Source organism: Pelodiscus sinensis, chromosome 6, assembly GCF_049634645.1.
Source record: "Pelodiscus sinensis isolate JC-2024 chromosome 6, ASM4963464v1, whole genome shotgun sequence".
Taxonomy (NCBI): Eukaryota; Metazoa; Chordata; order Testudines; family Trionychidae; genus Pelodiscus; species Pelodiscus sinensis.
Genome location: NC_134716.1, coordinates 23,511,536 through 23,528,290, shown reverse-complemented (window position 1 = coordinate 23,528,290; position 16,755 = coordinate 23,511,536). Strand labels below are relative to the sequence as shown.

Here is a 16,755-nt window from a genome sequence, read left to right as displayed (position 1 = left end):
GGAACCTCAGGTCCAGGGGCTAGATGCAGTCCCCGGCTTGTCTGGATCTGACTCCTGAAGCCCAGGGCTCCCTCCAGCATTGGGGAGCCCCCACTGGTACTCCAACTCCCCCACCATTCCCCCACATGCCTCGAGCATACAAAATCTACAACACTGGGCCCCCCAAGCTCTAGTGTGTCAGAGGATTGTGGGGAGTGGCTTTTTCCTTCTCAACCAGTGAGGGGTTTTTCTCGTTTTTTCTTTGCTTCTTACTTGTGTGCAGCCCCTGATTGATTTTTCTGCCGATGAGCAGCCCCCGACCCAAAAAAAAGGTTCTCCACCCCTGTTTTACGGGAGGAAATTCACCTTAGGAGGGTATGGCTACACTGTTTTGTTTTGTTGTGGTTTTTTTTTTTTTGGGGGGGGGGGGGGGGAGGTGTTCAGAAGAGATATGCTAATAGCGCTCAAATTTGCATACCTTCTTCCATTTGTTTGTTTTTTCCAGAAGAGGCTTTTCTGCCATTTGGTCCTGTCAACATGGGGCCAAATGTCAGAAAAAAACAAAACCTCTTTCGAAAGCCCCCTTATTCCTCATAAAATGAGGTTTACAGGGGCTTTCAAAAGAGAAGGTTTTTTCCCTGACTTTTGGCCCTATGTAGATGGGGCCAAATGGCAGAAAAGCCTCTTCTGGAAAAAACCCAGAAGGTGGTATGCAAATGCGAGCGCTATTTGCATACCTGTTCCAAAAAACAAACAACCCCTCAGTATAGCCATACCCTGAGATGGCCAGCACACGGTCTGAGCACAACTTGTGTGCCAAATAGCCTTTGTACCTGCACAGGGGTGAATTTCACCCACTTCATACAACTATTTTTAAAAAGTAGTAGATGCATGGGCCTGTTGATACATATTTGGGCCCATTCCCAACCCACATTTTGTCCATAATAGCAGCAGCTGTAGGCCAAAACACTCATTAACATGCACACAGATCTGAGAGCAGGATCAGTCCCTAAATGGCTACATGAAATTATGCATTATTAATGTAAGTTAACTCTTCCTTGCACATAAATGCTATAAGGTATGTAACCTTTCTGATGCCAATTCCATTCATGCAGTCATTTTGAATACTATAATTTATTTCCGTTTGGCTTCTTACCCATTGAAACTATGACTCTAGTTCTATATATTGGTTAACAGGAGATTCTGGCTTTTCAATTTAGATATCCTGTTTGTGTACTTTCAGTTTGTTACTAGACTTCCTACATGCCTATACTCTTTTTTTCCCCTCACAGCTATATGAAATGTGACAAATAAACACCAAATGTTGATAAAATTCCATAGTTTCAGAGAAAAAAAAAAGTCAAATTTTAAAAGTAAAGGTAACAGAAGTTTGAGTAGAGAGCTTTGTTGCTCAAAATAAGCAGAATTAGCTATGTCTAGACTACACTGAAGTTTCGAAAGAGGATTCTGGAATTTGCATATCTTCTTCCGATCTCACTTTCAAAAGTGAAGCTTTTGAAAGTGAAAGTAGTCAGGACGCATGTTGTCAGAAAAAAAAACAGAAGTTTACACAGCTTTTTGAAAAAGGGGAGGTTGCCAAAAAAAAAAAAAAAAAATAACCTGCATCCCGACTACTTTTGAAAGCTCCGCTTTTGAAAGTGAGATCGGAAGAAGAAATTCAAATTCCATGGGAATTTAACCTCTTTCGAAACTTCAGTGTAGTCTAGACGAGCCCTTAGAGAGACATTTTCAGTTGACTGCAGTCAAAAAAAGAATTGTATTGTAGAGTTTTAATACTAAAGGCAGAGTCAGTCCCAATGTTCTGCTCTCATTCTGCATTCAAAATACAATCAATGGAGGACTCTGCATGGTTAAATAACTGCATTGGAGCCCGTGTCCACTTTCCTTAACCCCACCTACCCCTCTGCCTACCCCAAAAAGAGGCTCCAGAAAGAACATCTATGATCTCAATGGAAGCCAAGTCATTTTATCTCTGCTGCAACTTACCACCATTTGAAATATTAGTATTTTGGTTCTTAAACAAAAACCTATTGCAAAGCACTTAGGGCATTAATATTGATATGTAAAGCCCTCTAGAAACCAGGCCCTGAGAACTTAAAGGGCTGGTGCTGTAAGGTACTGAGCACCTCTACAGTCATGTCTGAGCACACTAAAATTACCCTAATTCCAAAGGGAGTCCAGTTCAATACTTTGCAGGATTAGGTCCCACTTGATTTCCTTTCTCCTTATGAATGGCAGGTAGGGCAGTGTTTATTGTACTCCCAAAAGAGTATAGTACATGGTGAATGTGGAAATATGAAATAATTTACTCTCGTTCAGAGAGTACAGGTTTCCTGCACCATACAATGGAAAGGCACAATCAATTAACAGCTTGATTTTTATCAAATACTAACCTTTGCAAGAGGATTCAGAAATGGAAAAGGGGAACATGATACAGCATGTGATATATTTACAGTAGGATGTGAATGTTTGCAGCTATAAATTTGTAATGGGGAGACCGTTTCTCCTTCTCTAGTGCTATAAGATTTCAAGTGGTGGATTATAATTTTTGGACAATGTTCAAAATGGACAAAATTCAAAGACTGATGACATAAGTCCCCTCCATCTACAGTTTCATTTAATAGGTCTTGGCTGTATTATTTTAAATAGCTATATTATTTGCTGTCTTATTACTGTATTTGCTAGTCAGTTCCGTTCATAGAAAATGTATCCTATTAGCAGTTTCATGACTTTATTAATGAGCTATTGTGTTTTAGTTAGTTTTTTAGACATCTTAGACCACTCATTGCTTTAAGCTTTTAATCACACACAAAAACTGCAAAGTGCTTAGAGTTTCAAATGCTTTCTTGAATGCCACAGAAATAAAAAAAATCAGATAAGTTATGGCTGCATTTAGCAAGCAGCAAGTCCTTAAAGGTATAGTGTCCCATTTGTTGGGATTTGGTGCATTAACCCTTTAGACATTGGTGCTCTATTTCAGACTGCCAGATCCATTTAATATTTAGGAGGATCTAAGTGTAGGTTCTGAGATAAGGGGGATAAAGCTACCTCTTTGGGCCTAGGAAGCTTTGATCCCTCCTCTACCCAGCTGCTATCCAGGTCATTTGAGAAGCCCACAGCACCAGAAAGAAGGCATGGTTAAACAGCCCTCCCTAACTCCCACTGTGCTGACCAGGCAGCCTCTTGTTCTGCCCACTTGAATGGGGACAGAATGCCCTCTGTACCTCTCCCTCCTCAAGTATTTAAACTTTTCCCCAACACTGTAGGTGCGTGCTACAAGTTACAGTGCGATTTTAGATAGATATACCCATACTATCTGTAATCATGCTAGCATTGGGTAATAGTGGTAGCATAGATATGGCAGCATGGGCTTCAGCGTGGGATAGCTACCTGAGTACAACCTTGCCAAGGAACCTGGGAACGTACGCAGGCTGTTGCTAGCCTACACTAAAATCTGTATCATCAAATCTTCACTACTATTGTTACCTGCACTAGCTAGAATAAAGAGATCTCCATCCCAGTTTGGCCTAGATCACACCTCAAGATACATTTGACGGTTTCATGAGGACACCTCCAGAACTGAGTTATCAGGAATGTTTCTAGGCACTGGGGTAGCTCACGTTTGCATTGGGCTCAGTCCTACAAGGCACTTTACCAGCTCTTGAAGTTGCTGAGTCAAAGGGACTTAAGAGAGCTCAGCACATCCAGATGTTGCTCCACATTTTGTACGATCAAAGGGTTTTCCACGGTTACAATGTGGTCATGTATCTTGTGATCATAGTTGTGGTTTTTTTTTTTTTTAAATTGTCATTTGGTTAGGCGAGAATCTCAGCTTTCCTTTGCGATAAAATGTATTTAGTTGTCATGGTTCTGGAGAAGAGCTTGAAAACAAAATATGGCTATCTGTCATATCTAATGATTTCTATGACAATTGCATGATTTTTGGAAGTGCCCAGTTCATGATTTAGCTGCTCTGGGACTGGTCCCATTATGCAAAACTTGTCCTAATGCTACATGCATTGTGCATTATATCTGAGCCTTGTCCATAAACAGGCTGAACAGTTTTAATTCTCATCATTTGGAAGGAAAGTGAGAGCTGCAAAGCACTTCCCAGTAGATCCTCTGCATCTTGCAAAACCAGAGTCTATATCCACTTTTAGAGAGAATCATACAATATAGTCCTAAATAGACAGATCCAGCCTCAAAATAGTTTGTGGCTATTTTTGAGGGGGAGGGAACAACATGAAAATAGGGGGTGGGGAAAGAAAAGCAGGAGAATTTAATGTAACTGGAACACAGCAGTTCTATACTCCACTGCTAAACATTGTAACTTTTTTGTTTATTTCTTCTGTTAGAAACCCAGAGCCTGGTCAGCATTGTGCTAAAGCAGAAAAATAAAATGACCACTCGATTCATTTTTCAAATCTGAAAGTGAAAAAAATTATAAACAGCATAAAAAACCCCCACTAAAATCTTAAGTGTAAACATTTTCCTTGTGTTACATACCCATTTTATGCACGTTTTAAAAAAAACCCAGCAATTTGCCTTAATATGTTCCCTTTCATTTCTTACACCGTGGCAGTAAAGCAAAAGAGAGGCAGTTCTGTGAGCAGGAGGTTTGGAGCCCAAGTCCAAATGTCTGAACTGCAATTTTATAGCCCCAGAGCCCAAGCCTTGCAAGCTCAAATCATCAAACCCAAGTGCTATGGATTATTTTAATCGCAGTGTAGGCATACCTTTCTTTTATGTAAGACATCTCAGGTTAAGGAAAAATACAGAATCCATTTCATTATAAATGTGAGTGGCACATCTCATCTGTGTCTAAGAAAAAATATAAATTCCTGGCACCAGTTTCCTGTCCTGTTTCTTATCGGAAGGCAGAATACTACAGGCCTGAACTGGTGACATGGCACGGTAGAGACAGAGATTTAGGCTGTGTTCCCAGGCCCTGAGCTAATGGAGGTGGGAATCTCCAAAGGGGTTTGCTTGGAGGGAGGTAGGGGAGTAGAAAGGGGCACATTATGGAGCAGATGCTCTCGGTCTCGGAAGGAAAGCTGCTATAATCAGCATACAGCATTCTCTCAGACAATCTACAGCTTTGCGGGGGGGTGGAGGGGCGGGGAGAGAAGGAGTCTTTTACTTCAGTGCATAAATGTAAGAGGATTGTCAGACTGGGTATGCAGGCGTCTATCATGTTAAAAATATTATTCAAGTTTAAAGTAAAGCGCTGTTTAGGTTTTAATGAAAGCAACAGAATTTTAAACAACAGCAGTTCTGTTCTCTCTTCCCCCCCGCCCTCCCCTCCACATTCAGTTTCTCTGCCCTTGCACCTGCTTCCAGTTTTGGCTTCTTGGCAATGATGCTTACAGAGACATCAGCTGGCAGTGGCAAACTGCTAAAAGCTCCCCTGCAATGCAGCTTTGCAAATGCCAGCCATTTATCCACTGGTGCATGCCAGCTTCACACAAGGTCTGTCTCGCTCTCCCTTCTCTCCTCTGAGGTTTCACTTCCAAATGATAGTAAAGAATCCAAAAAGGGGCCCCACCTCCTTCAGTACCCATTAACCGTATCCACTTCTCTTTACTATGGTTGTAGTATTTTAATCCAAAGAATGTTTCAGAAAATTTGAACTTTTCTACTATTTCTATACAGAAAGAGCTATTGCACAAGATTTGTTGTTTTCATTCTACTGTATAGTGCAGGGGTGGAGAACCTAAAGCCCGGGGGGCCAGATGCAGCCCCAGTTTGCCTGGATCCAGCCACCCCCTACTACAGGGCTGGAGCACACAAACATCTACTAGCCTGGGCCCCCGTAGACTCTGGTGTATGGGGGGTGGAATGTCTTTCTGCTTCTCAGTTGTGCCACATCAGTGAGGGGGAGGGAGGTTGCACTTCTAAGTTGTGTGCAACTCTTGACTGTTTCTCTGTAGGTCATTAGCTGCACAACCCAAAAAAGATTCGCCACCCCTTATATACTGGGATAGTTGAGCTCTGAGTTTTCCTTTTTTTTCCCCCTTTGTTAGTTTCCTGGGAGCTCAAAATACTAAGCAGAAAACTTAGAATAGTTAGGGACAAAAAAACAAAAACAAAAAAAACAAAAAACAAAAAAAGGATAGCTGTGACCTTAAATGTGTAGCACAAGTGTTGTTCTGACACAGCCTCAGAGACTACAGGACAAAATTCTGCTCTCCAAGAAACTGATGTAAGTCCATATTATCTACCAGCCTTAACTTCATTGGAGTTACCCTGGATTTATATTAATGCTACAGAAAAACAAAATTGGGCCCCAACTCTAGCTTTACAATTCATTACATTTTTTTTCAGTAGAAAGGAAGAAAGGGTCTGCAGAGAATATGGGAGAAATTCTATGTATATTTTTCTTGGAAATTAGAGGATCTCTTTGCAGTACATGATCTGAAGACTTGTGTTTCTAATAAACTAGACTATCTAGGGAGTTGATAAAGAATGTTATTTTCGCAAGCTGAGCTAGCAAAACCTTTCACTAAATCACAAACTTTCAGGCAGCCTACAGATAAAACTGAGTGGGAGTGAATTTCTCCAATGCTCTTAATATCGGTAGGTTAAAAACAAGGGTCTGTAACAGCTGCTTCTGCTGCAGCACAGAATGGATCTGCACTGCTAAAGAATCAGAAGCATCCTGGGACTCTTGCCTCCTAAGTGATTGAGCCAATTCTCATTAAAATCAGTGGAAAGGCTTCCATTAACTTGAGCAGGAGTTGTATCAAGCTCTACATTGGTGGCAGCCAAACACCTCATGAAAGTGATGCACCAAATGGGTGGAAGAAAGGAGCAAGGAAGAGCAGTGTTTGGGAGAGGAGGTATGTCAGAATAGTCACTGGAAATAAGGGAGCTGAGGAAGGGTAGAAAAATGATGGAAGGAGAAAAAAAAAGTCTCAGATTGATAAGGTAAAGAATAGTTAAAGAATAGTTCTTTCCAAAATGCTTAGGAGAGGCCATCACTAATTCTTCCACATTGAAACTGTGAATGAATTTATCATGAACATACATAGGTACAATCAACAGTATGGGGGGGGAGAAGGGTCACGTTACTATACTGGGAATGTCCTATTCCATGTGGAGGCAGGACTCATGCGGTTTCATTCCTGGTTCACCCAGTTACTGTGAGCATAAGAAACTAAGAGCTGCCTCGAGCACAGAAAGGTTGTGAGGGGGAAAAAAAACTCCAACACTTACTACAAAACTCTGTCCCTTTATCTTAATCCTGTAAGATTCTTGTGCCCGTTTTAGTCAGAGTTTGCAAATGGTGCAAAGTTGTGTGTGAATTTACAGTAATGTCAGTTGGCCTGCTAGAAATGAGGGTGAGATCATTAGACACATTCCTACATGTGACCTAGATTTGAACCCAGGTCCCTAGCAATTAACCCTGACATTACAAAGTGAAAGGGAGAGAGGGTGTAATGTTGGAGAACAGATTTCACTTTGTTTACAAGGGGAGGGAGGAAATCACATTAAAATTGTGTAAAAAAAGGATAAAGTATTTGTACAAATCTGTTAGATTTAATAGAAGTCTAACTGGAATTTATTTCCAGAGTTATACTTGCCCAAGAAGAGTGCAGTAGTAACAACCGTAAATGCCTCTTCATAGGTAATTTTTTTTATAACAATTTTTTTGCGGTTTTAAAAGAGCACAGATTTTTCAAAATGAAATTTTGAGATTTCATTTTGGCTTTATATCAAAGCATGTATTGAGCCTCTCTGGTCAAATACACCCTTCTGAAATTCCTCAAAGCAGTGAGAATCTTTGCAGACCTAAAGGCACTACAGCAAGATTAAGAGAATTGACTTGTTTTACTTGGACTTTTTGCCTTCACCTTATTGACTTGGAATTGAATTTCCATGCACATTTACATTTTAAGAGTGTGAACACAATGATGAAAGCCAGTCATATCCCATGCGGGCCAACGCCATCAAATGTAGTACCCTCAACTATCTTGCAAAAGGCAGTCCCCCAGTTACGAACAGGACTTTTCTCGCCCCGGAGGACGGGAGCGGCGGGACGCCCAGATGCGCCACGGTCCGCCGCCCCATCCTCCGGGGTGAGTAAAGCTGCTCCCCGTCTGCCTGGTCTGCAGGGAGACGGGGAGCAAAGCCTTGGAGCATGCGCGCAGCGGGACAGGCCGGGCACGCTTGAGCTGTCCCCCCGCAGGCGTACTCCGCGGCTTTGCTCCCCGTCTCCCAACCAGGGAGATGGGGAGCAAAGCCGCGGGACATGCCCGCTGCGGGCGTGCTCCAAGGCTTTGCTCCCCGTCTCCCTGCAGACCAGGGAGACGGGGAGCAAAGCTGCGGAGCACGCCCGCAGGGGGACAGCCCAAGCGCGCTTGGACTGTCCCGCTGCCCGCGTGCTCTGCGGATTTGCTCCGCGTCTCCCAGGTCAGCAGACCAGGGAGACGGAGCAAAGCCGTGGAGGACTTGGGCGGTCCCGCCACCCCCGTCTCCCTGGTCTGCTGGGGGGGGGGGGGTGCAGCTAGTGCCCCCCCCCCAGCAGACCAGGCTTTTCTTGCCTACCCGTGGGGTAGAGCAGCTGGGGGCTGCCAGGTTGGTCCTGCAGCGCCGCTCCGGACCAACCCGGCAGCACCCCAGCTGCTCTGCCCCAGGCATCCTGATTGAGCCGCTGCTGGTCAGTTTCAGCAGCGGCTGAATCAGGACGCCAGGGGTAGAGCAGCTCGGGTGCTGCTGGGTTGCTCCAGTAGTGCCGAGGAGCCGCGCTACTGGAGCAACCCAGCAGCACCCCAGCTGCTCTGCCCCAGGCGTCCCCAAGTCAGCCGCTGCTGAAACTGACCAGCGGCTGACTACAGGAAGCCCGAGGCAGAGTTGCTCTGCCCCAGGCTTCCTGGAATCAGCCGCTGATCAGTTTCAGCAGCAGCTGACTTGGGGACACCTGGGTTTCTTAAGTTGAATCTGTATGTAAGTCAGAACTGGCATCCAGATTCAGCCGCGGTTGAAACTGATCAGTTTCAGCAGCAGCTGATGCCAGTTTTGACTTACATACAGATTCAACTTAAGAACAAACCTACAGTCCCTATCTTGTACGTGACCCGGGGACTGCCTGTAATACAATATACCGGATATAGGGCCCGGTTCTGATTTTGCACCTTTGAAAAGCCTGGAATAGCTGCACTGAAGCCAATGTAACTGCCACCAGACAGGTTTGAACCTAGGACCTCTGGTAGAGCTCACTCATTCTTATCCCTGGCTTTAAGTGGTATAAGTGCCACTACATGGGACAGTCAATCATACCCACTGTGTGTGGGGGTTATACCAGTTCAGAGACTCACTAGCACAAATGAAAACTGCATCAGGTCCATAGCTTTGACTGGCCTCTAAGGGTTGTTCTTGTACTGAAGTAACATTTCTTCTAATCGCAGTGTTGTCCAAAATGGCTGTGAGGGTACACTACCCATTTAAAGATTTTGTCTCCTTTGTGGAGAATGAAAAATAAAACATGGTGGATTGAAATTCCACAACTGTGCACAAATTATTCCATGCACAATCATATTTAAATCCTAACTCAGTATATCTACAATAGCTACATGGCCTACCTTTCTTATCTATTGTCAAGGCTAGCGTCATCTAAGGCATTTCAATTCTATTGTAGTATTACAGAGTACAACTAATTGTAAAATTCCTTACACAGTTTTCTTAAGTTTTTTTAAATGCATGTTAAACTTAGTAAAACCTAAATATCACAGCAGAAAATAATCTCAACTACCAATGAGACTTGAGCAGAAAAGTAGGCAGGTAAGTTCCACTGACTGAGACTGGCTAAAGAATGAAGAAACTTTAAGAAAAAAGGAATTCTCAGAAGTGAGAAAAATAGAGAGACACAGCTCAGCAAAAAAGACATTCAAATGTTGTCAGTTGTGCTTATCTATGTCTAGTACTGTATCACAAACATGGATGTTAAATGGTAAGCACATTGGTATGCTTACAGGTTAACTGGCCCTTGCCAGTGAATTTCAGTGGCAGCCAGCAAGACCAGTCCTCCAGCCCTTTTGTGGCTAGGGCTGCTCTGGCCTGGACAGCAGGCCCTGGGTTAAAACAATTAAACTAAGCACTATAACTGAAGTGGTTGATCGTTAAACATCCCTAATCAGAGGTGGGAGGAAGGAGTGCGAGAGGGAGACAGACAGTGAGTGAGTGAGTGTCACAAGTGTAAAGTCTTGGCAAAAGCAATAGATTAAGAATTTCAAACTCTTTCCAAAAAGCAGTGTGCTCTTATCTGTACGGTTACTCAGAGTATTACGGGCAGGCGCACCGGCAGGGAAGAGGGATGTAAAGTAGTCAATTGCCCTGGGGCCCAGAGATTCAAAAGGGCCCATAGCTCTTGGTCATTGCCACTATAGTGGCAATGGCATAACCCTGGACCTCTTGGAATTGCTACGGGAGCTCCAGAGAGCTGTTCCACGTCCGCACAGCTCTAACGGGGGAGAGGTACACGCTGCAATCTAGGTAACTCTGTGGATTGACTGCCCTTGGCCACGCCACTTCCCCAGCCATGAAACCTGCCACTGCCCTCCACCCCTTTCCCCCCCCCCCCCCCCACACACACCTTACCCTAGGGCCCACAGATAAGCACAACTGACAACATTTGAATGTCTTTTTTGCTGAGCTGTGTCTCTCTATTTTTCTCACTTCTGAGAATTCCTTTTTTCTTAAAGTTTCTTCATTCTTTAGCCCGTCTCAGTCAGTGGAACTTACCTGCCTACTTTTCTGCTCAAGTCTCATTGGTAGTTGAGTACCAATGTATTCATTTCTGTTAACATGAAAAAAATATAAAATGAGGGTTCTCAGAAGAGAAGCTATATTAGTCCTGTAACACAACAAGGATTCTTGGAGAGGTACACTGAAGAACAGAGAGGGATCAGGAATATGGAAACAATGACAATGCAGGATAGCCCATGAACCAGGAACTATAGAATTATTGTATTCTTGGAAAGGTTCAGAAAAGAGCAACTAAAATGATTAGGGGTTCATATGGGTCCCATATGAGGAGAGGTTAACGAGACTTGGACTTTTCAGTTTAGAAAAGACGAGACTGAGCAGGGGATATGATAGAGGTACTGTATATAAAATCATGAGTGGTGTGGAGAGGGTGAATAAAGAAAAGTTATTTACTTGTTCCCATAATATAAGAACTAGGACACCAAATGAAATTAATGGGTAGCAGGTATAAAACTAATAAAGTTCTTCTTCACACAGTGCACAGTCAACCTTTAGAACTCCTTGCCAGAGGAGGCTGTGAAAGCTAGGACTATAAGAGTTTTAAAAAGAGCTAGATAAATTCATGGAGGTTAGGTCCATAAAAGGCTATTAGCCGGAGGGTAAGGAATGGTGCCCCTGGCCTCTGTTTGTCAAAGGCTGGCAGGAGACAAATTGCTTGATCGTTGTCTTCGGTCCACCCCCTCTGAGGCACTTGGCACTGACCACTGTCAGCAGACAGGATACTGGGCTAGATGGACCTTTGATCTGACCCATGTGGCCATTCTTATGAAGCCAAATCTTGTATTGAAAACAGTATGGCCATAGTATGATCCAGCCTTAGGTGAAGTATATATGTTATTTTTCAGGCCCTCGGTGTATTAGCATTAGCCCCAGGGTGACATGCTGGTTTCACTAAAATCAATGATAAAACTCCAATTGATTTCAGAGAGCTAAGATTTCACCCTGCTCTCTTGCTAATATTCCAAAGTAATTATATTTCAGCTACTTACAATTCCATTATAGTTTCAAATAGTATATGGTAGGAGAGGGGAAAATAACTATTTTCAGTAGCTTGTTGTTCAAAATCACTGCACAGATACCTCTTTATGCTGGATGTTACTAGTTCTCCAGACCAAATGCCTGAACCCTCCCTTCCACCAGCCTACTTTTTTTAAAAAATGTTATAGATACTCTATCTGGCATTTTTAAAGCTTTCAGACTCAGTAGCATGCAGTACTCTGCAGTGGCCTCTGCAAAACCTCACTTAGCACGTGTTCAGAATCTCAAGGCAATTTGAATTTCCCTTGATTCCTGCCCCCCTTGCAGGAAATCAGAGGCTGCAAAACTGCTAACCTCATATTTTTTGGCAAAGCATTTTTAAAGAAGAATGTATCACCTTTTTTACTGGGGTCTGAAGGGCCCAAAGATAATCTTCTTTCTATATGTATTTTAAATAGACCCATGAAGTGCTGCATGTCTATATGAAACCCTGACCATTCCATAATTATTTTCATTTATATTTAACCTTCAAGCACTTCAGCCATAAGCAAACAATCCCTCATTTTTCATGTAATCAAAACAAAGTAACACTTAAAACTTCACTGACCAAACAAAATCCACTCCTCACTGACATGAGATTTTCTCTTCCCATGTGTATCATATGCCATAAGAAGCTATCCCAATTTAATGTAATTCTTTTTAACTGCTAAGATAAGTTAAATTTTATAGTATAAACTCTTGCTAGTTCACAATTTATAATTGAGAGGATATTTCAGTTCCACCCACAAGAGAAAAAAAACCACTATGTCCTTTTAAGGTAAGTATATAAAATCTGAGTCTCCCCTTCTGTAAAAATCTAGATTCCTCTACCATATCAAAGCCAAAATGTTAGCGTTAGGAGTGCAATAGAAGCAAAGCTTTTCTTCTTCTAAGGACTATAATGAAACCACTTGTCCCAATCAATGTTGCAGTTTAGCACCCACAATAAGTCTGACCCTCTGCATGACAATTCTACAGGAAGGACTCAGTTTCACACAGTTCTAGCAGGATACTCAGAAATTTTCTTTGAAAGAAGTGGTAAATAACCAAGAGCCAATTTCATTCTTTGCTGTTCTGATGTTTACACCAGTGGTTCTCAACCTATTTACCTATGAGGATTCACATAGCAGGGGCAGAGCAACATAGACCTGAGGATGCATAAGACATGGTGGTGGGGGGGGGCATAGCTCTTGACCATTTTCCTGGGTTGTAAACGTCATTCACTTGATCAGCTGATCTGACCAAAAACACTGTGAGGGGGAAGCGGTCAGTGTTTTTCTTTTTCCTATAAGTAACACTTTCACCCCAGCTTTTATTTCTTCCCAGTGGGGAAAGGAGGCAAATACTCAATCCACTGTTAGTAGTTAATGCCTACTACTGTTGATACAAGATCAAATCAGAAGCCCATTAAGACAAAATAAAGATTCCCACCTTTACTTCAACAGGTTTAGGATCCAATGCTTAATTACCCTTTTCAAACAGCTGATTTGCATATATGCCATCAAACCGCAAAATCATGAAATTAAATCCTAAATGAAATCAAAATTGTATAGCCTTGTTTTCATTTCTACATAGAAAAGAAATAGTTTGGTATGGAATATCACTTAAACTCAGCACAATAGAGGACATTCCAAAAACACAGCCATCAAACAGTAAAATAATTGTCCCTGTGCGAGACCTGTCTTGTTGCAGATTCACTGAGGAAGGGAAGTATTAAACAGCAGCATAAGTTGGGACAGAATGCATGCAATCACTTACTAATGTTATACCTTTAAAAAGGCTACTAATATAAACTATAAGCAGATTTCTATCTTGTACAAGGACAGGGCCTGAATAGGCCACTGTACAGAAAGCAATTCTTTACAGTTTTAGACCACCCTTCATTGTGAATGATCTCAATATGCTTTAACCATATATCATTTTGTTGAAGGACACATGGCCAAATACTTTCTTATATTAAAACTATCAAGTCATGTCTGAAATATCCCATCACTATAGGAAACACCATTTACCTTCCTTAGAAAGAAGAAAGACTAAGTTGATCCTGGCAGAAATTGAGCTTGTAGTTCCAGGGCACCTAGGTCTTCCAAGTCCAATTTTTAGCTCACAAACCTATCACCTGGGGCAACCCCCCTTCTCGGCACACTAGCTATACTCCAGCAATCCCCCTTTAGGCACCATCCGTCACTCCTAGATGTCGGTTGACTAGAGGGGCACATGTACATCACACAGGTCCTGGATAAGTTAATGTGGGCCTGAGAGGCCAATTAACATACCTGACAGCATCTGGGAGAGAGAGTGTGAGAGCATGCATGCCAGGCTTAATTGATGATGAAGCCCAGCTGAGGAGAAACTGAGTGGTGATTGTAAAGCCAGGAAGCTGCAAGTAGAAGAGAATCCTGAGGGAGTGAGTCTGTAGTCACTCTGGAAATGGAGGAGGAAACCCCAGTTGGGGTATAACATGGAAGAGACTGAAGAGGCATAAAACAGCCACTAGGCTGGAGCAATCAAGCCAGGGGAAGAGAGAAATCTGAAAGGGATGGACTAAATTATACACCAGCCAAAGGACTGAGTATTGGGAAAAGGGATTGATAGGCAGCTGCTATGCTGTGCCTGGCCAGAAGGGATACACTGCAGTTAGTGAACCCCTTCAAAAAGGGTAACTGTCAAATTAAGCAAAATACTTCTTTCTTCCAGACTGGGAAGTGCTCTCTGCACCTGTGATATCCGGGAGCCAGGGATCAGGAAATTATAGATGCACTTCCCCCACCAAATGCAGAGCAGTGGCCCCAGCTGCTTGTTAACTTTATCACTTTGAAACATTAAAGGTTTATTCTTCTTATCAAATATTCCTGTGAGAAGAGCCTTTGCCTCTGAGATGAAAAAAGACTGAGTCAAAGAGGAGAAAAGTGTCTCCTAACAGCCATGTTTAGATAGATGTGCCTCTGTTAATTCAGTCTATGTATCCACTACCTGTTCCTGTCTGCATTTTTATTGTATTTAAGCTGATAGGTATGTTTACACTTAAAAGTGTTGCAGGCATGCTAATGGAGTCACAGCAACAGTGGGGGAAACAGTTGGTAATATAAAAAGTACCAGAAGTGATGGGGGGAGTAGTACATCATTACCAATGGGAAAGAGACAGGAGATGTCCAGGAGAGGTGAGGCAAGGACAGTTAGTTTGCACAGAGCTGACTGCTTCATTAGCAGAAGTTGGAGGGGTGCCAAAGCATTCCAGAGCAGCATGTTTGCCTTTAGGACCTCCTTGGTTTTAAAGTTTTTCTTCTCCCTCTCATCCCCTTTCTTTCTCTCAGCTGAAGAGAAGGCATGTAATGTCATTTTTCACACTACTGTGAACCTTTTTCTAAAAGAGCGGGGAGGGGAAAAGGGGGGGAGGGTCCTGAAATGAAATTTACACATGCACTTCCCTCTTAGTAACTTTTAATTTCAGCCTTCTCTCCCTCCCCCCTTTCCTGTACCCAACTTTGAAATGTTCATAGCCATTTCACTTTTGTTTCTTTCCCCTCCCCCACAATACACAGTATTCAGGAAACTCAATAGGATTAGACCAAAAGGTGGCTTGTTCTTTTCTCTTTCCTAAGGGTAGTTTGTTCAGGGTGTTTCTGTGTACAGTCTGTGTGTATCTTGTATATGCATATCCTGTTTTGTAACAGTAAGCTTTGGTGTTGAACTGAACTGGTAGTATATTGATTTCCTTTTCTTCCCCCACTCCCATTCCCTTTCCTTCCTCCTCTTTCTCTCCCCCCCTCCCCCCTCAGTGCTTCCCACAGAAAAAAAATTGCCTCCAGGACTCTATAAGTCCATGTTAGCGGGACTTCTTGTTTGTGGTGCAGGTGTGCCAGAGACCTCCTCCGTGTCGTCGCCACAGCAACCCGCCTGTCTAATCTGCTGAATATAAAAAGAAGAAACAGAAAGAGGAAAGCCACCCACCCCCTTCTGCTCTATCCATGAGCCCCAAAGAAGGATATCGTCTCCAAACATTCCTTGTAATCCCCCAGCCATTACCCGGGCAACAGGCAGAAGGAACAGGCGGACTCTCAGGAGAGAAATCAGTCCCTGTCTCAAGTTCATTCTTCCACCAACACCTCCTATCTCCCCCCTCTTCTATTTTTCGCCCCTCTTCCGCTAATCCACACATACAACCTATACCCCTCTGTCTCACTCACCCCTTGCTTCTATTCTGCCCAGCAGGTTGTAGACAGTAACTACTGTACATACATTTCATCACTCCTGACTTTGGGTGACCCCCTCTTCCCAGAACACACACACACACAGACCAACAGAACATTTCAAAACAGTTGCCCCACTTGTATGTTTGTTCTAAATTGACCCCAGGTCCTTTCTATTGTGGCTCTTTTAATGATTCACTGTTGGCAATCACAGTGTAAATGTTAGGTCTAACTTTGCAAAGTTCAGTTTCCATAGCAAAGACGAAAAGAGATTTATGCTACATGATTATTGTTGAGTTCATATGGATCAGCAGCCAGATACTATGGTGATAGGTACTTTAGAAATGTCAACTGAGAACCAGTTATAAGGAAAGAGGGAGGGAGAGGACGAAAAAAACTTTAAAGATATTTAAATCTCCAGTCACCTTTCAGATGAGCTACAAGTGTGTTTATGTGCTAGAGAAAGGGTTGGAGAGAGAATTCTTATCAAAGCCAGTAGTTTAAAAGGCAGTCCCTTACAGTTTCAGTTATGACAGCTGTTTCTGGGATATGAAGAGGTTTTTCAGAGCTCTGGGCTCCCTATCCCCTGTATCCAGCAGTGAAAGCTCTCATTTGTCTTCCCACCATCATGTTGATGCAGCTGGGTTTGACACTGCTTACCTCAGCACTTTTTTTTGTTAAAAGACAGAAGGCTTCCTTGTGATCCCAGCCTTTTCCGATCAAATGACACTCAGCCAGTGGGTTTGGTGACTTATTTACTGGCAGCAGACCAGTAAAAACAAAA

At 42.9% G+C, this 16,755-nt stretch overlaps 1 long non-coding RNA gene across 3 annotated transcripts in view; it reads right to left on the bottom strand.

The window, feature by feature from the left end:
- The window catches only part of LOC142829819 (uncharacterized), a 62,154-nt gene extending 46,625 nt beyond the window's left edge, over positions 1-15,529 (bottom strand). For all 3 annotated transcript variants that reach the window (XR_012904633.1, XR_012904635.1, XR_012904634.1), the window contains exon 1: positions 13,794-15,529. This is a non-coding gene — a long non-coding RNA (uncharacterized LOC142829819). The remainder of the gene's footprint in view (positions 1-13,793) is intronic.
- Between the last annotated feature and the right edge of the window lie 1,226 nt (positions 15,530-16,755).